General features: G+C 52.5%; 1 long non-coding RNA gene across 1 annotated transcript; it reads left to right on the top strand.

The window, feature by feature from the left end:
* The first annotated feature begins 21,456 nt into the window (after positions 1-21,456).
* On the top strand, positions 21,457-23,921 carry LOC148774117 (uncharacterized). The gene is made up of 3 exons (XR_016036111.1): positions 21,457-21,577; positions 22,949-23,210; positions 23,660-23,921. It is a non-coding gene; the product is annotated as an uncharacterized LOC148774117 (long non-coding RNA).
* Positions 23,922-25,684: the final 1,763 nt, after the last annotated feature.

Genomic DNA, 25,684 nt, shown 5'->3' with positions numbered 1-25,684 from the left:
CCTGGAACATTAACTTTGACACTGAAAAGGGGATATTTTATTACCCAGGAATATTTCTGCATCTCTTCAGAGATCTTCTCACTCAACCCCCACCCTTAGCAGCAAGCCTCTTTAGACAATTAAAGCTGACTCTCCAGTCAGACCTCCCGCTGGGGCCGCTCCGGGCCCCACAGGGGTAAGCATCATGTGGGGAAGTGTCTCCCTTATCCTGTGAGAATGACCCCTCATCCTGGCCCTACTGTTGTGTGTGCATGTCTGTGTGTGTGTGTATGTGTGTGTGTGTCTGCACAGGCCTGGGGCAGGAGTGGGTGACCCTGATGCTTTCTCACCAGGCGTTCCTGCAGCCCCCTCTCCCCAGATTGCAGACCTCCAAGGGGCCCGCTTCTGGGAGCAGTCAGTCCCCTCTTAGGCTACAGATGGGACAACTGAGTCTGTGAGAATGCCCAGGGTCACCTAGGGAGCTCACAGCTGACCTGGGCTGGAACCTGGGTTCTACACCTTTCCACGCATCCTTTGCCTTCTGTTGAGCTAGGTCCCTGTCATCCTTAGGGCATGCCCGGCCCAGGCGTCACTTCCTCTCTGAGATCCGGCTCTGGCTTTCCAGGTAGGGTGACCAATGGGCCAGTTTTCCTGTGACTGTTCTGGTTTCAGAACAGAATGTTCCACAACCAAGCCAGGATGGTTGGTCACCCTATTTCCAGGTCAAAATGATTCTGCCTCTTTCTGTGCTCCCAGAATATCCAAGGATAACAGCTAATGTTTACTGATCCACTCTCCCATTGTCCTAAGCACTCAACAAGGATTCCCCGGTTTTACCCTCATAATAACACTAAAGTAAATACTATTATCCCCATTTGGCGGATGAAAAGAGGAAGGCAGAGAGAGAAAAGGCAAGCCCAGCTTAGAGGGGCAGAGCCAGGACTGAACCATTCAGACTCTAGCTCCAGAGGCAGGGCTCTTAGCCACTGGGCTATCAGGCCCTCTCTTGCAGGGTTCCTCTTGTGGTTGGTATACAAGGCTGTCACCTTGGGACTTCCCTGGTGGTCCAGTGGTTAAGAATCTGCCTTGCATTGCTGGGGATGTGAGTTTGATCCCTGGTTGGGGAACTAAGATCCTAGATGCCTCAGAGCAACGAAGCCCACACGCCACAATGAAAGATCCCACAATGAAGATCCTGTGTGCTGCAGCTAAGACCCAACAGCTAACCCTAACACAGCCAAATGAATAAAGGACTTTTTTTTTTTTTTAAAAAAAAGAGACTGTCTTCTTGCTCAACCAAACTCTCGGCAGAGCAAAACCGAAGTCTCCTTAACCCTGCGTAGTGCTGGGCACATGATAGGCAACCAAGCAAAACTGTGCTTACTGAATCCATGCCTTGCCTGCCCTCCCTCCATTAGCACTAATTCCTACCTTTTGACCCACACCCTGGGCCTCTGGCCTTCCAAGCGATCTTCCCTGCTCCTATTTGGTGTCTTTTCTGGAGTGTTCAGAGAGACTACTTTCTCATGAGCCAGGGAAGGCCGGGAGAAACCCGTGCACGCGTTCTGAGCGGTTCCAGACTCGGTCTTTGGCCCGAGGCCACCGCAGACCCACCTCTGCATGCGGCCCCAGGATGGGAGCGCTCAGACTCCGGAAGCTGGACCCTGCTGGTGGCCTCTGGCTTCTGGGGCCTCCGCGCCAGCCACCCTGCTCCTGAGCAGCTGTAATCCCCCACCGAGGGGTACGGGTGGTACAACTCTTGCGGTTTACTCTGTTTCCAGAAACCCTTAGTGAAATTACAGCTTTAATTAAATACAGCTGGCTGTACGTTATACTCCATATAATTATCGTGTTATTATTATTATCACTTAGACAAAAGTTCAAACAAAGTTTATTGTAAATACTGTTTGACAGAAACAACTGAAGGAACTGAGCTATTGGCTCGCCTGAGTGACAGGGGGCGTGGCTGTGGCCGCTCTTCGGCAAAGGGTCCCTGAGCCCTTTGGGGCATGCGGGTGTGCGTGAAGGCAACCAGGAAGGGAGAGCCCCGGGCGGGGGTCAGGCTAAGGAGCCGTGGGGCCTTGCGCAAGTCCCCGCCCCATCTCTAGGCCTCTGTTTCCTTCTCTGGAATAGGGGAGTTTCATTTATCCTAAGACTGTTGCTATGTGTTAGGCACTGTTCTAAGCCCTGGAGCTCAATGGTCAACCAAGCAAACAAAATTCCTACCCTCAGGAAGCTTACATTCTAGTGGAAAGAAGAGAGACAGAACATGAATGCATAAACAAACGTGCAATCTAATAGTAGGTAGTGGGACTTCCCTGGTGGTTCCAGTGGTTAAGAATCCTCCTTCCAATTCAGGGGACATGGGTTCAACCCCTGCTTGGGGAACTAAGATCCCACTAAACTCGCATGCCACCACTAGCAAGAAGTACACAAGCCACAACGAACAGCCTGTGTGCCACAACTAGACCCAACACAAGCAAATAAGCAAATAATAATTAAATAAAATGTATGTTAAATGAAATAGCAAGTAGCAATGAGTGAAGAAGTGAAAACTGCTCAGTCGTGTCCGACTCTTTGTGACCCCAGGGACTATACAGTCCATGGAATTCTCCAGGCCAGAATACTGGAGTGGGTAGCCTTTCCCTTCTCCAGGGGATCTTCCCAACCCAGGGATTGAACCCAGGTCTCCCACATTGCAGACAGATTCTTTACCAGCCGAGCCACAAGGGAAGCCCAATCAATGAGTAACCTGAAGAAAAATAAAGCAGGGAAGGACAGAGAAAAGAATATTAGAAGGACTGGGGAGGGGTTACTATTTCAAGAAAGACTTGCCCCAAAGAGGTGCCCTTTGGCCAGGGACCCCAATAAAGTGGAGGACTAAGTTGTTGAGAAAATAGGGGGAAGAGGACTCCCAGCTGCATTAGCAAAGGCCCTGGGGCAGGAGCCTATCTGGTGTGTTCAAGGGATTATGAGGAGGCCAGAGTCCTTGGAACAGAGGAAAGGATGAGAGAGATGATGGGAGACAAGTTTGGAGGGAGAGTGGGGCGCATGTTGTGTTTGGTAGGCCGTAGAGCCCTCTCTTTGGGGGGCTTTGGATTTTATTCAAGTGTGATGCAGTGACTTCCCTGGTGGTCCAGGGGTTAAAAATCTGCTTTGCAATGCAGGGGGCAAGAGTTCCATCCCTGGTTGGGGAACTAAGATCCCACATGCAGCAGAGTAACTAAGCCCGTCCGCCGCAACTACTGAGCCCACATGCTCTGGAACCCATGGGACACAACTAGAGTGAAAAATGCTGAGTCCTAACCACTGGAATCAAGGTTGAGAGGAGAAATACCAATAACCTCAGATATGCAGATGACACCACCCTTATGGCAGAAAGTGAAGAGGAACTCAAAAGCCTCTTGATGAAAGTGAAAGAGGAGAGTGAAAAAGTTGGCTTAAAGCTCAACATTCAGAAAACTAAGATCATGGCATCTGGTCCCATCACTTCATGGGAAATAGATGGGGAAACAGTGGAAACAGTGTCAGACTTTATTTTTGGGGCTCCAAAATCACTGCGGATGCTGATTGCAGCCATGAAATTAAAAGGCGCCTACTCCTTGGAAGGAAATTATGACCAACCTAGATAGCATATTAAAAAGCAGAGACATTACTTTGCCAACCAAGGTCCGTCTAGTCAAGGCTATGGTTTTTCCAGTGGTCATGTATGGATGTGAGAGTTGGACTGTGAAGAAAGCTGATCACTGAAGAATTGATGCTTTTGAATTGTGGTGTTGGAGAATACTCTTGAGAGTCCCTTGGACTGCAAGGAGATCCAACCAGTCGATTCTAAAGGAGATCAGTTCTGGGTGTTCATTGGAAGGACTGATGCTAAAGCTGAAACTCCAATACTTTGGCCACCTCCTGCGAAGAGTTGACTCACTGGAAGAGACATGCTGGGAGGGATTGGGGGCAGGAGGAGACGGGGACGACAGAGAATGAGATGGCTGGATGGCATCACCGACTCGATGGACATGAGTTTGAGTGAACTCCGGGAGTTGGTGATGGACGGGGAGGCCTGGCATGCTGTGATTCATAGGGTCGCAAAGAGTCTGACATGACTGAGCGACTGAACTGAACTGAACTGAACCATTGGACCACCAGGAAATTCCCGAGATGCCAGCTTTAGAGACAAGCTGCCATAGGCTTCCCACTAGAAAAGCCACAGAAGTAACAATAGCTTCTATTCATTGAGTGCTTTCTATAAACCAGGCACTGTTCTGGTTCATAGAACAGTGTTCATGAACTGTTCGATATTTTTTTTCTCATTTAATCTTTATATCCACCCTAAAAGGTGGGTTCTATGGTTAACCCCACTTTGAAGATGGGGAAACTGAGGCACAGACCGGTTTAAGCATCTTGCCCAAGGTCACATAACTAGTGAGCAGGGAGCTGGGATTGAACCCAGGCTGTCTGGCTCCAGAGTCTTTGCTTCATCAGATTCAAGCTTCCTTGACAGTCTAGAGAGAGACATTTCAAAATAGCCGGAGACAGAGGGACCATGATTCCTGATCTCCTTGACTTCCCATGCCCAGAGCATGGCAAGTATCTGATTGAACTGGATCGCTGAAATGTACAGCATGAGGGGAACTTTCCATGTGTGGAAGGAGAGGGTTCTCTGAGTCTGCTGTCTGAACACCTCCATAGCTCTTTCCTGGAGGCTCAGATGGTAAAGAATCTGCCTGCAATGCAGGAGACCTGGGTTCCATCCCTGGTTCGGAAGATCCCCTGGAGAAGGGAATAGCTACCTACCCCAGAATTCCTGTCTGGGGAATTTCACAGACAGAGGAGCCTGACGGGCTACAGTCCATGAGGTCGCAGAGAGTCAGACACGACTGAGTGGCTAACACATTTCACTGAATATGGCCCTTGCAATTGGTACCTAAAGTCAAAGACCCACAGCATATTTAAACTGGAAGAATCTTCAATATCAAGCCTGAGTTGTATGGTACAGACATGGGAACTGAGGCTCAGAGAGAGGCGGTTACCCTGCAACCTATCGGAGAGATTCGTAGCCCAGATTTTGCCCCATGACAGTACTTGGGGTCCTCACTGAGGACTGTGCAGGGTAGAAACTACACATTATGGGGTAGACCTGGAGTGGTGGCCCAGCATCTCCCTGCTCTAACCTTGGCTATGTGGTGTGCATGGCCCTATGTGTGACCAGGAGTCAGAGGGCTGAGCTGGAAGGGGTGGGCAGGAGCCTGGGCCCTAGGAATCCAGGAAACTTAGCTTGTGACTTCCAGCACTCCCAGCCCCAGCCACAAGGGGCAGTGTGGTACCCAGTGATTCTCTAGGGCCAGGAGCTTCTGCAGACAAAGCAGGGAATAAAAGGGGTTGGGGGCCTGGTATTTCAAAATCCTTGTGCCTCTGAGGATGGGGGGAGGTTGTGACTGGTGGCCAGGCCACTGCCATGAGCCTGCTGTTTATCCTCCTTCCTGGGAGACGCTCGGCCCATCACCTGGCTCGGAGCGCGGAGCAGGTTGCTAACTTCTGCTGACACACTGGCAGGGGCAACCGTTCCCAGGCTGATACCTCATGGCAGCCACACTTGCACAAATCTTTAATTGTTTAGTTTAAAGAATTGTGTTTTGACCGCGAGGGGATTTTGGCTGGAGCTCAAGAAGTGATAATGATATTTCGCTGCCAAGACGTCTCCTTGGCGCTCTGTGTGTTAATGTGCACTTCCAAGACGCTCCAATTAACTGCATCAGCTCTCAGGGAGAGAAAGGAGAGGGAGAGGAGGCAGGCAGGGGAGAAGGGAAGGAGAAGGCTAGTGATCTGGAGAAGGCAGACAGGCCCCCCTTCATCTTTTTATTAGCAAACAGATGGGGGGTGGGCAACAAAGTTCTAGAAGCTCCAAGTGAAGTGGTGTCTCATGCTTTGGAGGGGAGATCCTGGATAAGACCAGGAGGTCCCTGAAGTCAGATGCCCCATACCAAGCAGAGGCTCTGCTGACCTGCAGTTCCCAGGGGTGGGCTGGCTTCATGGGCCCCCACGAGTCTCCCAGCTTCACCCATTTCCTCCCTGTTGGCCCCTGCCTACAGGCTGTCTGCCTCCCCATGACTCAAGAGGGAGAAGACAAAGCTGATGCAGACCCCCGATTCTGATCCTACCCGTGACCCCAGCCTCTGATCATTCTGGCCTCCTTCCTCCTGCTCGCCCCCACCCTCCCCACCCTTCTAGCATCTCTGCTGTTCCTTGAACTGAACATGTTGGGCTGGCGTACACACACACACACACACAGCAGAAACTGCATTTGCTGTTCCTCTGCTTACAGAGCTCTTCACCAAGGTATCTGCTTGGCGGGCTTCCCCACCTCCTGGAGGTTTTGACACATGTGTCACCTTCTCAGTGAGGCCATATCACACATTGCAAGACGTGCCCCATCACTCCCTCTCCCCCTTCCCAGCTTTGTCTCTGCAGCCTTTACCACCATCTAAAATATCATTTATCCAGTTTCTAATTTTATTATCTGTCCACCACTGGCATGGAACCTTGGAGGGGGGCAGAGTTTTGTGTTCTGCTATCTATTTCCAGTAAGTAAAACAGTACTTGGCACATGGGAGACAATTAATATTTGCTGGTTGGGGACCTCCCTGGTGGTCCAGTGACTCAGATTCCGGGCTCCCAACACAGGAGGCCTGGGTTTCCATCCCTGGTCAGGGAAACTAGATCCCACATGCTGCAATTAAGAGTTCGCAGGCAACAACTAAGACCTGACACAGCCAGATAAATTTTTAAAAGATTGCTGATTAAAGACAGCATGAATGAACTCTGCACTTACCACCATGCCTTGTCCCAACACAGTTCCCTACTCTGAATCTGAACTCCAACTCTATGTCCACCCCTCCAGTTAGGCCTGCCACTACATGAACCCCTCCCCCTAAGTATTTCTTGACCCTCAAATCTCACTCCTACTCTCTGACCCTCGATTCAACTGCAGCTCTAGCCCTGCCCTTCACCTCTGCTCTTACCCCTGCCCTCACCAATCAAACCTTGACCCTTCCCCCATCCAGTCATCACCTTCTTAATTAAATGGTCCTCAGCCCTTCCCAGAAGGGCTCCCAAAAGTCTCCAGCTCCCCTGTGCTTTGAGGACCCACTCCACTTTGGGCCTTGAAGTAGGACCTCCCACTGGAAATCCCAAAGGTGGGGGGCACACCTCTCCAGGTGAACACGTTCCCCCTCCCAATCCTGCCCTCAAAGAGAGGACAGGGGGTCAGGAGGTTCTGGCCCAGATTGCTTCCTAAGGGCCAAGTTCCCAGGCAGGCAAGCTCACTTGTCAAGGAGCCTTGGAGAAGGACTCTGGGCAGACGGCAACCCTTCAGCCCTGCCTCTGGTCAGGAGTGGTTGTGGGAGGCCTTTCTGGGATTACTTCCCTCTCCCCGAGGGGTGAGGGGAGGGGGCGGGGAAGGAGGAGGGAGCAGAGAAAGAGGAGGAGGGAGAGGAAGAAGGGGAGGAGGGAGGGGGAAGGAGCGGGGCTCCTAGGTCTTCCCACGACAGTGCCCAACTTAAGCACAAAAATGACTTTTCCACATGCTGAGGTGTGAGTTCACAACAGCCACCCCCCTTCCCTCTCACACACAGACTCACACTCTGTCCACGCGCAGAAGCATCTAGAAGCGCAAACACAGGCCAGAGCTGCAGGGTTGCTTTAAATCAACATTCGCCCACTGTACCCCCCCAACCCGTACCCCACGGTGCAGGGATGGGGCGGCTGGCCCGGCCGCCCCCAGAGGAGGGCCGAGGGCCGAGGGCCCAGCGGGGCGGGGCGGCATTCTCCGGCCCCCTCCCCTCCGTCTTTCCCCGCCGCCTTCTCCCCTCTCCCGGCACCCATCAGGCCTCCGAGGGAGCGTCAGCTCGGCCGGCTCAGGTTACCAGAAGCTGAAGACAGGAAGATTTAGCGAGGGAGCCGGGACCAGCACAGTGTGCTGTTTGTCCGCCTTTGAAACCGGAGGCCGAGCGGCGGGGGCGGGGGGCGGGCGGGAGGCCGCGGACACTCGGGTGAATTATCGCTCCGTGCGGGTTCTGACTTCCAAGGCTCTGGCCGCCCTCCCCCGGCCCCAGCTCCTGTTTCTCCAGGTGCCGGGGTGTTTTCCTACGTGTTAATTTGCCCCAGTTCACGCGCCCATTCTTGGCCCCGGCCCCCCAAGGGGAGACCAGCCCGCCCTAGGGTGTGGGTCAGGGGGGCCCTGGGTAGAGGGGCGGCGGAGAGAGCCGGGAGGAGAGGCCCGAGTCTCGTCTTGGGCTGAGAGGAACAAGAGACCGGGCGGGTAGTGCGTGTTTGGGGAGGGTTGGTGTCAGCTCAGACAAGCTCCACTGCCCTCTCCACGCCCGACACCCCGTCCCCAAAGCCCCAGGGAGGTCCCGATGGGCCTGCGCACTCACAGCGACCCCTGCAAGCCCCTCAGCTCTCCCCAGCCACCTCCTCCAGGAAGTTCGCCAGGGCTTCCCCTCCCTGGAAAAGAGACCGGTAGACAATGCTGTGAGATGCTTTTGGCTTACCAGATGTCCTGTCGCTCCGTATTCCCTAAGACATCATAAAGTCAGTCAAGCTCCTTCGTTCATGATTTTTAGAGATGACATTTTAGAGACAGGGAAACTGAGGCTCTGAGAGGTTAAGCGACTTGCCCAAGGCTACACAGCTACTTAGAAGCAAGGTCAGGATTTGAACTGAGTTTTTCTGAGTCGAGTGTCTACAATCTTCCCCCTCATGCCTGTGGGAAGAAGGTGTCTGAACAGGAAGGAGAGGGGGTTGGGATGGGATGGGAAATCCACTCACCCCTGGGCTAGGGGAACGGCCTAGCAGCAGGAAAAGCTCTCAAGAATGCCAGAGACCACCTGATCTCACTCTTTTGATCCTTGGCACTCCTCTCCCAGGCTGGGAGGGACCAGGGTCTGAAGTTGAGGCAAGAGTCTGCTGACACTTAGGGTGGCCTGTGTGGGGTTGGCCTACACCTCCTTCTGTCCCTAACCCTCCAGGCCTGGGGCCCTGGGGGTGGGAGGAAATTCCTATCAGTCCTGGGAGTAGGAGGCTGCCGGTTAGAAAGGGGCTATTTCTGCAGCAAAAACCTGGCAGTACAAAGGGTCTCCTGGTGACAGGACCCCGCCCCACTTCCCTTCCCAGGCTGGGCTGAACTGGGTGGGGGAGGCTGTTCTGACAGTGGGCCACCTTGGGTCCTGCTCTCCCCACCCTACCAGAGCCCCTCCTTCTCCGCCAGCCCTGACTTCTCACCCCTACTTGGCTGCACTGTCCTGCCCTCCTTCCTGGCTGCAGTCTTCTCTCCCAAAGATGAGCAGAGCCTCCTCCCTCCCACCTGCCCCGCTTCTTCTTGCCTCAGCTCCTGCGAATGCTTTGCCTCTCAGGTGGGCTGTGGGGACTACAGGCAGGTAGGTCAAGGAGTGAGGAGCGGTCCCCTTCCTGCCCCGCCCTGCCTGCCCAAGTGGAAATGGCAAACCTGCAGCCTCCTAAGCGGAGCTGTGTAGCAGGCGAGGCAAGGAGACACAGGTGTTTAGAATTGGGGTGCTTAGATTTCCCCATCACCTCCCCCGGCCATCTTTCCCTTTTTCCACCCCCTCCTTTCACATGCCCACCTGAAGCCAGAGCTCTGTTCCTACCTAAGACCAACCCCCACATCCCCCGACGCTATCATCCTGATTCTACCCTCCCTGGATTTCTAACTTTGGGGGTCCTGATTTCTTACCTCCTGCTTCTGGTGGAACCCCCAGGGCTGAATAATCATGCTACAAGGAAGGAGGCCTTAGAAACCTTCTCACAGGGACGTTGCCTGGTGGTCCAGTGGCTAAGACTCCGTGCTGTATGCAGGGGGCCTGAGTTCGATCCTTGGTCAGGGAACTAGATCCCACATGCCACAACTAAGACCCCACATAACCAAATAAAAAATAAATATTTTAAAAAATAAAAAACCTTCTCACAGCCCCACCCACTAATTTGGGAGTTAAAGTAAATCAAGATTGTCCTGTATTTCCCACTCTTTCCCTTGTAGCTCAGTTAGTAAAGAATCTGCCTGCCATGCAGGAGACCTGGGTTCGATCCCTGCATTGGGAAGATCCCCTGGAGAAGGAAAGGACAACCCACTCCAGTATCCTTGCCTGGAAAATCTCATGGACAGAAGGGCCTGGTGGGCTGCAGTCTCAGAGTCAGGCATGACTGAGCAACTAACACTTCCCACTCACTAGTGTGGTCTTGGGCAAATGATTTAGCCTCTTTCTGGCCATGTCTTTTCCTTTCTTTTTAAAAATCTATCTTCTGGAGTTGGTTGGGAGGACTAGCTATACCTGGCACATAGTAGGTGTTTTAGAAATGAAGCTTTATTCCAGGCATGTTGCTAAAGGTATGTCTGGGGAGAGCAGAAGCAGGAGAAAAGGCCAAGGTGGCCAGATGGCAGGCAGATTAGAGCAGGCTCAAAGAATTCCTGGTGCTGAGACCTTTCGAAAAGTCTGGAAGGGTTCAGGGATGGACCAAGATGGTAACTAATTTGTCTTCAGCATCTTTACCGAGTTCCTAAAGGCCTTGGCCTTTTAGGAATGATGGAGAATTCCTTTGTTGATCAAATGTAGAATTTTTTAACATGTTTTATGTGCCAAGGCCACACTAGACCAGTTGTGCTGAGGAGATGGTCATGTTTCTTGGCCTCATGGTTCTTTCATTTTAGTGGAGTGACACAGACCAAAAAGAAAAAAAAGAAAAAAAAATCAATGGATGCGTAAGACAACTGCAAAAGAATTGCACGGAAATTAACCAGAGGCTAAAATGGCTGGTCATCCAAAAGCATCATATGGAACTTGAACCTGTGGGATGAGAGGAACCGAGGAGGGACAGACGGTGAGGAGGAACAGGGTGGAGGCGGGAGGGAGAGAGTAGGGAGTAAGATGCAGGAGAGAGGCCTCTGAAAGGCCCTGCTGTGTATGCAGGATGCTGTTGGCCACTGTAGGGTGCTGAGAGTTCCTTGTTTCACAGGAAAGAGAGAGACACCACTGGATGAATGCTCCAAGGCCGTCTTTGCTGCTCTGAGAAGGGATGGATGAGGATAAGGGTGGGAGCAGGGGGTCAGTGAGGCTGAGCCAGCTCAGGCTGGAAGGGAGAGGGACTGACCTTGGTGGCAGTGACTGTGTGAGTGAGCATGGATTTGACCCTGAAGGACTGGCTGATAGGTTGGAGAGGAGGGGTAAGGACAGGACAGCAGGACAACTGATGGACTCCCCTGGTGGCCAGCAACTAAGACTCCATGGTCCTGATGCAGGGGCCCTGGGCTGGGTCCCAGGTCAGGGAATTAGATCCCACATGCCTCAACTGAAGATCCCGCGTGCCGCAACTAAGGCCCAGCACAGCCAAATAATATAAAGTTATATATATACACACATTTTTTTTTTTTTAAAGGAGGATGGCTGAACTTTGGGCAGACTGGCGGATGTGAACACCATTTCCTGAAAACTTGAGGGGGGAGGTGTGGGGAGGCACACTAGAACTCTTGTGGTTTTATTAACATCTTAGATGGCTTTGCAGATGGGAGGTGAACAGTTGGGGAAATGGATCAAGAGGGAGAGTTCTCTTAACCTTTCTCTCTTAATCTATGTTTTCTGATCCGTAAATCCAGGGTAGGAATAAAGTTCACTTCCCAGGACTATACGACGAGAAATAATTTGTATCTGTGAACATGCCTGGCGCGCTGCCCGCCACACTTCAGCATGTGGGCACGGCGGGTGGGGGCAGCTCCTCCCTCTCTGAGGCTGAGCACCCCCACAGCGGGGATGCTCCAGTGGTGACCACTTCGAGGGGACACCCCACCCACAGGCTGGCCATGAACAGAGACCCAAGACTCCTACAGAGCAGGAGCAGATAGCAGGCTATGTGAGAGCAACCAGGAATGGCTTCCAGATGGGGAGACTGGGACGGAGTTTTGTCCTATTATTTTAAGCTTTTACTCCAGACATTTCAAACATATATGAAAGTAGACAGAATAGTATGAGAGCCACCCTGTATCCCATCACCCTGCTTCAACAAGAAGCAATTCATGGTCAATTTTGTCCCATCTCTCCCTATATGATTTTGAGGCAAATCATAGGTATAAATATTTATGTATCAAAAAAAAAAGATACAGACTGTAAAAAATAACTTTAATACCAACATCAAGTAAAACATTAAAATGACATCTTTAACTCCTGTTGCAATAAGTATACCTAGCACCCACCTCTAGGTTATGGAACCCACCCCACTCCATCCTACCCTCTCTGGGATGGGTGAAGGGGACAGGGGCCTGGGAGGAAAGAGGCGCCCCTTCTTAGTCCTTCAAGGTCCAAAAAGAAGAGCGCTCAAAGGTGTCAACCACACCTCCAAATCTCATCATGACACCAAATCTGTGGGGCATACACCCCAAGAAATCTTTGTGGCTTGGTAAAGTCTGGCCTGGGCAGACTCTCTGGAAGTCCACTGTACCCCCATTTCTCCCTGTGCCCCTCAGACGGCCCTCAGCCCATTGGGGGAGGCTCTTTCCTTCCTTGAAGGATGAGGCAGTCACCCCACATCTTAATTCTTGTGATGAGCCCTGGGAAGGAGGGTAATAGGACCTGGAGGCAAGGGCAGGAAGAGGCATCCTTCAAATACTTCCCAGGCCTCCAGAGCTGGCAGGAAAAAGGACCCCCACCTGAACATAACACACTCCACGTAACCCACCTGAGCAGGAAGCAAGACTGAAGGTAGGAAATCTAGGAGTTTGGGATGAGCTCCCAGGGGGAGGGGAGCCCTCCAGGGACCCCACTAGGCCCTGGGGATTCAAGGTACTGGTTTTCTCTCTTTCTCTTTTTTAAAAAATATTTATTAATTAGCTGCATTGGATCTTAGTTGTGGCATGCAGGATGTTTAGTTGTAGCATGGGGGATCTAGTTCCCTGAGCAGGGTCTGAGCCCAGGGCCCCCTGCATTGGGAGCTCAGAGTCTTAGCCACTGGACCACCAGGGAGGTCCCTGGCTTTCTCTTATCCTTCCTCCTGCTAGAGTCTTCTGCAGCTAACCTCTTCCCCTGACTAGAATCCACTAGACACTTTCCCATTTATTCTTTCAGGGATGCTCCGTCTTCTCAAGGACCCCCTCCCCCACACCATGGACTTCTCAAGGACCGCCACCATCATGTATCCCTTCTCACCCCTAAAAGCTGTCCTCCCACCCGAGGGTTCTTCTCCTTTCTCCCATGGACATCGGCTGCCTGGATGGTGTTTCAATTTGGAGATCGAAGAGAAACTTACAACCTAACTCCGAATTCAATTTAATTACAAGTAGGACCTACATTCAACCTGCTCCAGTATCCTTGCCTGGAGAATCCCAGGGACAGTGGAGCCTAGTGGGCTGCCGTCTATGGGGTCGGACACGACTGAAGCGACTTAGCAGCAGCAGCAGGACCTACATTTGTACAGTAATGTAGGTGGAATCCCGCGGTTGGATTGATTTCTGAGCAAACAAGCCAAGGAGGATTCAGAACTTTCTCTGGCACCACCGTTGGGCTGGGGACCTCTAGCCCCTGCTGACACATTTTAAGTGACAGGAGGCTCAGTGCCTCACAAGGCTGCCCATTCTGCGGCAGAGTAATCCTGCACCACCAGAAATACTTTCCTTCTTGGGAGCCACAACAGAGACTCCTATTTGGGGGTTTGTGTGTGCGTGTGTGTTTGGATGTGCATGTAGGTGCAGGCATGCTAAGTCGCTTCAGTTGTATCCTACTTTTTGTGACCCAATGGACTGTAGGCTTATCTGTCCATGGGGTTCTCCAGGCAAGAATACTGTAGTGGGTTGCGTGTCCTCTTCCAGGGGGTGCATGTAGGAGGCACTTCTAAAACACTAACCAGTTTTCTTGGAAAAAAGTTCTGTTATCGTTATGCAAAGAGCTTCATAACCTGATTGCCTTTACTTGCCTGAATTGCTGGTCTAAGTGCAGCATCGCATACAGTTTGAAGTGAAGTGAAGTGAAAGTCGCTCAGTTGTGTCCAACTCTTCGACCCCATGAGCTATACAGTCCATGGAATTCTCCAGGCCAGAATAGTGGAGTGGGTAGCCTTTCCCTTCTCCAGGGGATCTTCCCAACCCAGGGACTTAACCCAGGTCTTCCGCATTGCGGCTTACCAGCTGAGCCACAAGGAAAACCCAAATATAGAGTTTATCTATGCAGATATGCCAAAGCCTTTGACTGTGTAGATCACAATAAACTGTGGAACATTCTGAAAGAGATGGGAATACCAGACCACCTGACCTGCCTCTTGAGAAACCTGTATGCAGGTCAGGAAGCAACAGTCAGAACTGTACATGGAACAACAGACTGGTTCCAAATAGGAAAAGGAGTACGTCAAGGTTGTATATTGTCACCCTGCTTATTTAACTTATATGCAGAATACATCCTGAGGAACGCTGGGAGAAATCTCAATAACCTCAGATATGCAGATGACACCACCCTTATGGCAGAAAGTGAAGAGGAACTCAAAAGCCTCTTGATGAAAGTGAAAGAGGAGAGTGAAAAAGTTGGCTTAAAGCTCAACATTCAGAAAACAAAGATCATGGCATCTGGTCCTGTCACTTCATGGGAAATAGATAGGGAAACAGTGGAAACAGTGTCAGACTTTATTTTTGGGGGCTCCAAAATCACTGCAGATGCTGATTGCAGCCATGAAATTAAAAGACGCTTACTCCTTGGAAGGAAAGTTATGAACAACCTAGATAGTATATTAAAAAGCAGAGACATTACTTTGCCAACCAAGGTCCGTCTAGTCAAGGCTATGGTTTTTCCAGTGGTCATGTATGGATGTGAGAGTTGGACTGTAAAGAAAGCTGATCGCCGAAGAATTGATGCTTTTGAACTGTGGTGCTGGAGAAGACTCTTGAGAGTCCCTTGGACTGCAAGGAGATCCAACCAGTCCATTCTAAAGGAGATCAGTCCTGGGTGTTCACTGGAAGGACTGATGCTAAAGCTGAAACTCCAATAATTTGGCCACCTCCTGTGAAGAGCTGACTCACTGGAAAAGACTGATGCTGGGAGGGATTGGGGGCAGGAGGAGAAGGGGATGACAGAGAACAAGATGGCTGGATGGCATCACCGACTCAATGGACATGAGTTTGAGTGAACTCCGGGAGTTGGTGATGGACAGGGAGGCCTGGCGTTCTGTGATTTATGGGGTCGCAAAGAGTCGGACACGACTGAGCGACTGAACTGAACTGAACTGATGCAGATATTCCTTGGCCTCTAGGACCGAGTAGCCTAGGGTTTGAAGAGGGGAGGCAATGGGGAAGATGGAGAATAGGAGGGAGGAGGAATACTCGGAGTAAAGAAGTAGCCTGCACAAAGGCTTGTAGGGGGAAATGGAGGGAGGCAGGAGGAGGCTGGACTGGTCTGGTCTGAAAACCTTGGAGTTGGTGAAGGAAACCCAGATTCACAAACATCCTCAGAAAAAGGGCTTTCCTTACAGGCAACCTTGGGTAAGTGACTTAATCTCTCAGAACCTCAGTATCTTCATCTGGGAAGTGGGCACAATGTTAATACCCCTCTCCTAGACTTGTGGGGATTAAACGAGACAAATTGTGCAGTAGCATCTGGCACATACTAAGTGTCAATACCAAATAGCAATAACATACTATATATAATAGAATATTATATTACAAATAATATACTATTATTTACTCTTTTCCGAGCCCCAATTCTCCTTCCAGCTGCAGAATCTGCGCTCCCTTTCAGTATCTGTTTAAGAAATTCATTCTTCCCACGTGTGTGGTTCTCCTTGCAGCAGACAGCAGCCATCCCTGGGTAGGGCTGGGCAGAGGCTCCCCTGTGCATTACTCAGCGTTTCCAAGACCCTGGCAGGGACTCCCTTGCCCTCCTCCTCCTCTCTGGGCAGCTCCCAGCTCCTGAGGGACAGGAAGTGTGTGTGTTTGGAGACAGGGGAGTCCTCCCTTAGTTGTTGAACCCGGAGTCAGCATCCCGGAGCCAGGCCCTGGGGCTCTGGGTGCAGGCTGCACTAGGCAGCCTGCTACTACTATTACTAGGACCATTCTAAAGGAGATCAACCCTGGGTGTTCATTGGAAGGACTGATGCTAAAGCTGAAACTCCAATACTTTGGCCACCTCATGCGATGAGTTGACTCACTGGAAAAGACTCTGATGCTGGGAGGGATTGGGGGCAGGAGGAGAAGCGGATGACAGAGAACAAGATGGCTGGATGGCATCACCGACTCGATGGACATGAGTTTGAGTGAACTCCCGGAGTTGGTGATGGACAGGGAGGCCTGGTGTGCTGTGATTCATGGGGTCGCAGAGAGTCAGACACGACTGAGCGACTGAACTGAACTGAAAGGCGTCCTGACGGCTGGGGATACAGGCAAACTATGCGTGGCCTGGGCTCTTGCACAGACTTGCTGTGTGACTGTTGGGCAAATCTCTTCCCCTCTCTGAGCCTCAGTTTGCTTTGTGATTCAAAAGAAGAAGAAAAGCATTATGATTCCGTGATCTGATGTAAATTATTCAGATGGGACAGGGGAAGTTAAGGAAACCAGGGAGTTCAACCAATCGAGTCCAGTCACTGGGACTCAAAGAGAAGCGACTGGGGAGGATTATCTTACTAGCTCTCCCCAATTACCCAGGTCACCGCAGGAATGGAGACCGAGTTTGACTAACTCCCTGCCTCGGGAACACAACCGTCTGCTTTTCTTCCCTGGTTCCAACCCAGCCTCTTCCAGGGGCTTTAACCCTGTTTACAGAAATGGGAATTTGCATGATGAAAATAACTCTAGCCGGACTGCGATTTTACTGAGCTTGGCACAGGGCTCGGAAAAAGCGGCTGCATAGCCAATTACTGGAATTTTTAAACACAAATAATATTTTATGGGATCAGTGGGCTGGCGCGGGGCCGCCGCACCCGGCGCGGCTCCTCCGCCCACAAACAAGCTCTGATTGTACGGCGGGCGAGCGCGCCAGCCCGGGGCTGGGAGGTGGGGTGGGGGTCCGCGGGCGGGCCGGGGTCCCGGCGCAGGCAGGTGCAGCGCGGGGCTCGACGGCGCGGGCTCCGGCGGGAGGGGAGCGTTGGCGAGGCCCCGACGGCGGTGGGGAGCGCCGGGCGCCCAGCTCACCTGCACCGCCGCGCCTGGAAGCGTTTAGCGCGAGAGGGCGCGCCCAGCGCGAGGCTCCCCCGCCCGGCGGCCGCCCGCTGGGCCTGGCCCGCGCCCCGCGCCCTTGGCATAGCCGTGGCTGCCGCGCCGCCTCCGGAAGGCCGGTTTCCCGGAACGGCCCGAGGGCGGCGGGGAATCCGCGCAGAGGCCCTGGAGCCACCCCTCGCCTTCCGATCCCGCCCGAGGCGAGCTGGCGCGCTGGGGAAGCCGACGCCCGAGCCCCGGGCTGCGCGCGAGGCCAGCCCCGGTCTAGGGCACAGTCCCAGGGACAGGGACCTCCCCCGGGTCCTTCCAGGGGCCCCCATTCCTGCGTGCCCCGAGCCCGGGGGCCTGGCCCGGGACCCCCGGGGGCTGGCCCTGCCGGGGGCTCGTCGCCCCGCCGTCCGCCCGCCTTCCCCAGCCGAGCGGCCGGCCCCAGCACGCACAGGGTTAAGCAGGAGCAGGTGTGTCGCCAGATGCCGCTCACCACCCCTCTCCCCCGCAGCCCCGTCGGCCTCCTCCTCCGCCCACCCGCTCAGAACCAAACAGTCCCAAATAAAAGTGCTATTGTTGCCTTTCCCCACCCCCGTCGCTGCCCCGCCACCTGGAGCGGAGCCCGGTCCCCGCTTCACCTGCCCCGGGGCCGGCCGGGGGGAGGGGAAGTGGGGCCTCCGAGCGGGGACTTCCGCTCCCCCTGGGCCTCCAGCTTCCCGCCCCAGCGCTCCCCGCACCGACCCCTGGGTTAAGGCCGGGGTGGGGGAGGGCGGGGGTGGGGGACGTGGTTTTGGGGGAGAGGTAAGGTGGGGGGTCCTTTCTGACCCGAGAGCTGGGTTCTGACCTCCCCGCGCCCCTCTCTCCAGCCCCCCATCCTCACTGGCTAGACCGCGGCGGGGTGTGTGAGGCTGGAGAACAGTAGGCCCCGTCGAGGCGCCCAGGACGGTGCCAGCCTCGCTCGGCAACTGGCAGCTGGTATTTTTAAAAACATGATTTGTCCCTCAGCAAGTCAAGGAAGGCGGGGTAAGAGTAAGGACTCCCTTTTACAGACCGACAAGCGGAGGCGCGCGGAGGTGAAGTGGCTAGCCCAGACAGGAGGCTGGTCAGAACTCAGAGGTCTGTGGGCTCCCCTGGCACCGCCGGGCCTCGGGCGCTCCTTGGATGGACAAGGGATGGGGGACCCCAGAGACTGGCAGCCTGGCACCGCCTCGGATTCCGTGTAGGCCGTTAGACTCGTTACTCCTCCCCAGGTTTCCTCCGGTCTTAAATCGATGGGGGTGGGGGTGGGGTGGGCGTGGAGCAGCGTGATTCCTTATTTCCCTTAACTCCAAGAAGCTGGCTGACCCCCGGAGGTCTGGGGGGCCCAGGGTGGGACCCCACGTAGGAGCGAGGCAGCCGCGGCCAGTCGGAGGGAAGAAAATGTTTCCCCTTTCGCTCCCCATCTCCGCCAGCCTCCCCCGCCCTGCCTCCATCCCTCCTGTCGGCCCCAGGGAGGCTGAACCACGAGGTTAAATAAATATCTGACGGTGACTCAAGGAAACGAGTCAAGACCGTTGCCGGGAGAAGAAACCCAGACCTCAGTGAAGATCCGCCCCCGAGTCCGAGCGGCCCCCGCTCCGCCCCTGATGTGTGTGTGTGCGGAGCCCTGGCCCCTTCTGGTCTCGCCTAAGAGCCCCAGGATAGCCACCCCCTCTCCCGGACCTGCTCTTGCTTGATAGCTGGCACTGCTGAGGCTGGGGGCATGCGCACAGGGTTACCGTATTTCCTTTCCCTGCGCCCTAGGTTTTGAGCGTAGGTATTTAACTTCTCCAACCCACGGGAAGAGTCCTTTTTGTACTGTAGCAAGTCGGGAGGCTTGAGATTTTGTTTTTGTTCTCTCAACTCTCCCATAACCTCTCTCCTGACCTGCCGGCTTGTCAATCGTGTTTCCTGTCTCCACCTGAGTGTTTAGTGGGCATCTCAAACTCAACGTGTTCAACTTTGAAGTTCTCATCTTTCCCCCATACCTGCTCCTTTTCTTCTCCTCCATCTCCGAAAAGGGCAACTTCATCCTTCCAGTTGCTCGGGAAGAAAATCTTAGAGTTATTCTCAACCCCTCTTTTTTTCCTGTCATTCATCCAAATGCCTTAGCGAATCTTGTTTACATTACCTTCAGAATATGTCCAGAATCTGCTTGCTACCCTTCACCACTTTCCCCACTTACCCCACCCCCACCCACCCCCGGTCCCACCCACCAGCTTCTCCTGCCGGGAACATCGCAGCACCCCTTGTCCCTCTGCAGCCCTTGTCCCCTCAGTCTGCTCTCAGCAGAGCAGCCAGGGTTATCTTTTTAAAATCAAAGTCAGAGCCTGTCCCTCTTCTGCTCAAAAGTCGAATGGGTGTGCATCTCACTCAGAGAAAAAGATCCTTCAGAGACCCTAGAGGCTCTGATCAGTGCTCTGCCCTTCCCTCCCACTCCTCCCCCTCGCTCTACTCCAGCCACTGTTGTACAGGCAGGACAGCACGTTTCTGCCTCAGGACCTTTGCACTTGCTATTGCCTTTGCCTGGAACAATCTTTTCCCAGATCCCTACAGAGCTTTCTCACTCATTTTGCTAAGGTTCTTTTCTACCCTTCACCAACCAATACCCCCAGGCTCCCCATCTCCCTTCCCTCGCTTTGCATATCTCAGTAGCTTTTATCACCATCTAATATAGGCTACATGGAGAAGGAAATGGCAACCCACTCCAGTGTTCTTGCCTGGAGAATTCCAGGGACTGGGGAGCCTGGTGGGCTGCCGTCTATGGGGTCGCACAGAGTCGGACACGACTGAAATGACTTAGCAGCAATATAGACTACAAGAGAAGGCAATGGCAACCCACGCCAGTACACTTGCCTGGAAAATCCCATGGGCGGAGGAGCCTGGTAGGCTGCAGTCCATGGGGTTGCGAAGAGTCGGACACGACTGAGCGACTTCACTTTCACTTTTCACTTTCATGCATCGGAGAAGGGAATGGCAACCCACTCCAGTGTTCTTGCCTGGAGAATCCCAGGGACGGGGGAGCCTGGTGGGCTGCCGTCTATGGGGTCGCACAGAGTCGGACACGACTGAAGCGACTTAGCAGCAGCAACAGCAATATAGGCTACATACTTACCTGCTAATTTGTTTGTCTCTCTCTTCCATTGTAGATGCTATGAAGTCAGAGACTTTCTTTTTTTTTTTATAAAGTCTGGCTCAGGACTTCCCTGGTGGTCCAGTGTTTAAGAATCTGCCTTCCAATGCAGGGTGCTATGCTAAGTCACTTCAGTCGTGTCCGACTCTGTGTGACCCCATAGACGGAAGCCCAACAGGCTCCCCTGTCCCTGGGATTCTCCAGGCAAGAACACTGGAGTGGGTTGCCATTTCCTTCTCCAATGTGTGAAAGTGAAAGTGAAGTCGCTCAGTCGTGTCCGACCCTCAGCGACCCCACGGACTGCAGCCTACCAGGCTCCTCCATCCATGGATTTTCTAGGCAATAGTACTGGAGTGGCTTGCCATTGCCTTCTCCGCCAATGCAGGGTACATGGGTTCAATTCCTGGTTGGTGGGTTTGATTCCTGGTCATGGAGCTAAGATCCGACATGCTATGGCCCATGTACCACAAGATCCCATATGCCGAACTAGGATTCCATGCAGCTGAATACACACATACATGCACACATAAATATTTTTTAAAATCCACTTAGTTAAGAAAGAAAAAGTCTCAGACAGAGAGCAGAGTCTCACACACAGTGAGCACTTGGTGAAGATTTGTTGAATGAATGAGTAAATGAAGGGATGACCCGGTCGCCTTCCCTTTCTGGACCTTACTTTTCTCACCTGTACAAGTGAGCTGGATCCAGTGACAGTGCCCTCAGCTTTGAGAGTCCCATGGGGGACTCCAGCCAAGCCAGGGGGAATGCCTTCTGTACAAAATATCCCCAAGGGGAGTGCTTTAGAGGGGTTGAAGGTGGGCTGAGGAGGGTTCTGAAGTATCTTCAGAAATCTGGAATTGTCACCTTTCCTGATACTTGAGGGGTCAGGAGAGAAAAGGGGGGAGGAGTGCACTAATCAGTCATTCATTTGTTCGGGCCAAATGCGCTTCAAATGCCTTTACCAGAGGGTCCCCAGGGCAGAGGCACTGCTGTAGAGGGAGAAGGGGCAGTACCCAAAATGAGTCTTTGATGGCTGAGCTGAGCTTTTATAGTCACTGGGAGTCCGAGATGAGTAAGACTCAGTTCCCATTCTGGGGAAGTTCAAACTAGTACCTAATAACTTTTAAACAATGATTGGTGTGTTGTAATCAGGAAGCTTATTTGGGGGGCCGACGGGAGAATGATGGCAACTCTACCCACGGTGGGAGATATCAAAGGCGGCTTCCTGGAGGATGTGACGCACCCAAGCAAGACTTGAAAGATAAATAGAGGTGAGTGGGGCTTTTGGTGACGGCACGACTGTAGTGCAAGCACTTCTGGATCATGGAAGTGATTTGGTAAGAGATGAACACTGTGATTTGGGAAGGTAAGAGCAAGGGGTAGAAAGTGGAACCAAGGTGTTACCTTGCTCTGGGCCTACAACACCAGGCAAGGCAGAGGATGCTTACGCACAGAGGTTGCAGCCTCACCCAGAGTGCCTACTCATTCGTTCAGGAAGCATCCCTGAAGGTCTCCTGTGTGTCCAGCCTGGGACAAGACCCCGGAGGAGACCTGGGCCAGTGGACAGCTCTGGTCCAGGTTGGCTGTGTGACCCTGGGTGAGCCTGGAGCCTGTCTGAGCTTTAGTTCTCTGAACTGTAGAGGCAATAGATAATTTCGCCTGCACTGTATGACTCATGGAGTACATTGAGGATCAAATGAGATAAGCTCATCATATGCACTTACAGGCATATGATAGACAAGAACTAACACAAAGCAAGGTCTCAGTCCTTCAGGAGCCTGGAGTATGGTCTTTGTAGCCTACAGCCCCCTTCGTTGTTCTCCCAGCTTTCTTTTTCCATCTGGGTCTTGCAGCCCCTTGGGACTGGCTGGCTCCCACCTTAGCCTTGCACTTACTTGCCTAGGCTTCCTTCCTGACCCCAGACATCCTAAGAAGGCTCCCCCTTGTGGCACTTCCTGGAATAACAAAACAGGTCTCTGATAAGAGATGGGGCCAGACTGATCACAAAGAGGGAGCTGGAAGAACCCAGAAGAGGAAGGACCTGAAGACCTGGGAAAGGATCAGGGCAAACCTGCAAAGGAAGTAAATCTTGAAACAGAGTGTTAGACTGGAAGGGACCTGGGACCTCCTCCCAGACCCCATTTTACAGATGAGGAAACTGAAGTTCAGGGAAAAGGAAGTTAGGGGCAGGACGATGACTCAGGTGCCCATACACGCCTATGCTGGGGTCATTCTGTCACACCAAGTACCATATGCAATCCAACTCAGTGAACAGTGTATATTGCAAATTCCCTCTATATCTGGCAGCATCTCTCCTAAGGACCTCAGACTAAGCAGTAGTCTCTCCCAGGGCAAAGATTAACAAATGCCAAAGACTCCGTAGCTGGAGAGGCTGGTATAACTTGAGTTAATGTATTCTGGATCCAGAGATCAGAGATATACCACTCACCTGGATTTTTTTCTTTTTATTGGGGTATGGTTATAGGGATGAGGCTAGGGACACAACTAAATCCACATCTAATGACCAGCTCACCCAGAGGGGTGTGTGCCCTGTGGTGTGTGTGTTTTAGTTCCAAGTATGGAGTGCTTTATCCAAAAATTTTCTAACCTACATCTTTTAATTTAGCTCTTGCTATTATTAGCCCACTTTAGAGATAACAGTGAGTCACCAAAGGACCAAGTGATTTGCCAAGGTCAAGAAGAACAGAAAGACCGCTGTGGTGCATACAGAAGGCACTGATAGACACGTCACTTGCCCGTGAAACTGTCTCGTTTTTATTGAGCTGCTTTTGGGAGGAAGTCCTTGCAACCTGCAGCCCTTTCCTACCACAGAGGAGGTTTCTGCTGGCTTCCTTGGATCCTGGCAGCGTGGAGGGGCCTCTAGCTTTATGCTTAAAGTGAAGGGTGAGTTGGGTGATGGACACAGGGATACAGCAGAGGAAGAGAGGTTGCCTGCCTGCACTGAGCTGGGGGGGCGGCTTTCAAACATCTTCATTTGACTCACTGACTGGTTGAGGGGTGGTCTGGATTTCTAATCACTGCAGGGATTGAAAAGCAAAGCTGGGCTTGAGGGCCACTGGGAAAATGGACCAAGAGCCAGGAAAGACGTGGTTGCTGTGTCCCATTGCTTCATCAGCAGGATGCTAAGTGGATAGAGAAAAGCCTGGGATCGGGTGTGGAGCACACTGGGTCCTGGGTTCAAGTGCTGTATGACCCTGTACATTGCAGAGCAGTGGTCGGGAAAGCAGGCTCTAGAGCCAGACTGCCTGGGTTCACATCCCAGCTTCCCCATTCAATAGATCTGTGGGACTTCCCTGGTGGTTCAGTGGTAAAGAATCTGCCCACCAATGCAGGGGACTCGGATTCTATCCCTGGTATGGGAAGATTCCACAGGCTGCAGAGCAACCATGCCTTGGAGCCTGAATGCCTTAACAAGAGAAGCTGCAGGAATGAGAAGCCTTCACCCTGCAACTAGAGAGTAGCTCCAGCTCGCCACAACTAGCGAAAAGCTGATATGCAGCAATGAAGACTCAGCACAGCCAAACATAAATGAATGAGATAAAATAAGTGGATCTGTGGCCTTGGCGTCACCTCTCTGAGCCTGTTTTCTTATCAGTAAAATGGGGGAACAGTAGTTCTCACCCAGAGATTTTTGGAAGCCTTATATGAATGAATCATGTGATGTACTTAGGAAAATGCCCAGCAATATAGAAGTGCTCAATAAATACCATCTGTTATTAGAAAAGACCCATCTGAGTTACAAGATCATCACCTGTGCAGTGAAAAGGGCTCTGTCAGTAGAGTGATTTCTACTGACCAAGCTCTCTGGGGAAGGTTTTTTTTTTTTCCCCAGGAGGGGCAAAACTATAGGAAACAAAGCTTGGCACAACATTTTGTGGTGTAGCTTACAGAAAATTTGAATGTTTCCCCAAGAGCATGAGTTTTACAGGGTGGAGTCCCAGGACCAGAGCATCCTAAGATTCCTGGACCGGTTAGTCTGTAGCTCTGGGGATATCTTCTCAATCTGGAGGGTGTCAAGTCCAGGGACTACCCTGCTGAATGACTGGGGACCCTGATCCTAAGCCTGGCAGCTTAAGCCTTGGTGCCCAGAGGGCATATTGAGGTGAGTCCTAGGAGCTTAGTTTCCTGCATTGTCCTGCATCCCAGCCTGTCCCTGGGGGGTAGATTTTGGGGGAGGAGGAAAAAGAGGCCTTTGTGGAAGAAGGCAGGCAGAGAAAGCTCCTTGCCCATCATGTTTACTGAACTGCACTGAATTATGACTAAATGCCAAGATCTGGCTTCAGGCTATTGACTAAATCATTTAGGGGTTGACAGAGGAGGGAGGGAGGGGCTATGGGGGAGCTTGGGGGAGAATGTTCTTGTAATTCTTCAGTCTGAGGTACATTAAGGAGCCATAAGCCATGTCGAGAGCTTGAATTACATTAGAGAGATTATCCTGTTACAGTTCATAATCCTGGATAATATACCGTCTCGGAGCACACCTGCCCATGATAAATCTCACCCCATCACGGCCTGACCCTGGGGACCCAGGGAGGCTGGGGCAGCTGGCAGGGGCTAGCGGTGCGGACACAGCCTCGTCAGAGGCACCTGTGAGGCCTTCTGACTCATCTTGGTGCCCCCACACCTGCCTCAGCTCTGAGGGAGTGGATGGAACCTGGAGCTTCAAACGTCTCCATCTCCATTCAAGGCGATTGGCATCCTAGCGCCCCTCTAGCCATAGCCCCCATCCCATGAGCCCACCTCCTGCTCTGGGGGGACAGATTCTTGGCGTCCCTGTCCCCAGGCTCTCCTCTCCCTGAAAGCTTTCCCTTTAATCTCTCCAAACCCAGCTGGCATTTCATGGTCCCTGAAGACTTTGTCGAGAGCACACTGACATTCCCTTCGCTCCAGTTCACAGCACTGCCAGCCCTGGTGAATGGGTGTGTCACCTGCCACCCACGTGTTTCTGAGCCTCAACCTCCCCAGCTAGAGTGCAAGTACCACGAAATCAGGAGTCGGGACTATAACCACAGCACTTAGCACAGAGATGCTTGTCCATGGTCGTGCAACTAGTTAGTGGCAGAATCAGGGTTCAAACCCCACTTGTCTGGCTCCAGAGACTGAGCTTTTGGTCACCAGGGAACACTGTCTCTCTGACCTGAAAACTCTGTCCTGTGTCACCTGTGGGCTTGCTGCCGTATCCTTCCTAGATTCTATTTGCCTTATATTGAGGATCCTCATGAGTGAGGGATGACCCTTGTGGTGGCTCTTAGGGTGTGATAGCACCCGATCCTGCTAGCTTCACCCCCAGCCTTTTCAAGTGGCCCGCTCCTTTGCATGACCTCACTAACACCCCCGATCATGTGGGGCCCCGGCCC

Source organism: Moschus berezovskii, chromosome 23, assembly GCF_049115385.1.
Source record: "Moschus berezovskii isolate FMDL1 chromosome 23, NW_MosBer_1.0, whole genome shotgun sequence".
NCBI classification, from domain to species: domain Eukaryota; kingdom Metazoa; phylum Chordata; class Mammalia; order Artiodactyla; family Moschidae; genus Moschus; species Moschus berezovskii.
Note: the sequence above shows the minus strand (reverse complement) of the source record. Positions and strands in the feature narration are given on the sequence as shown.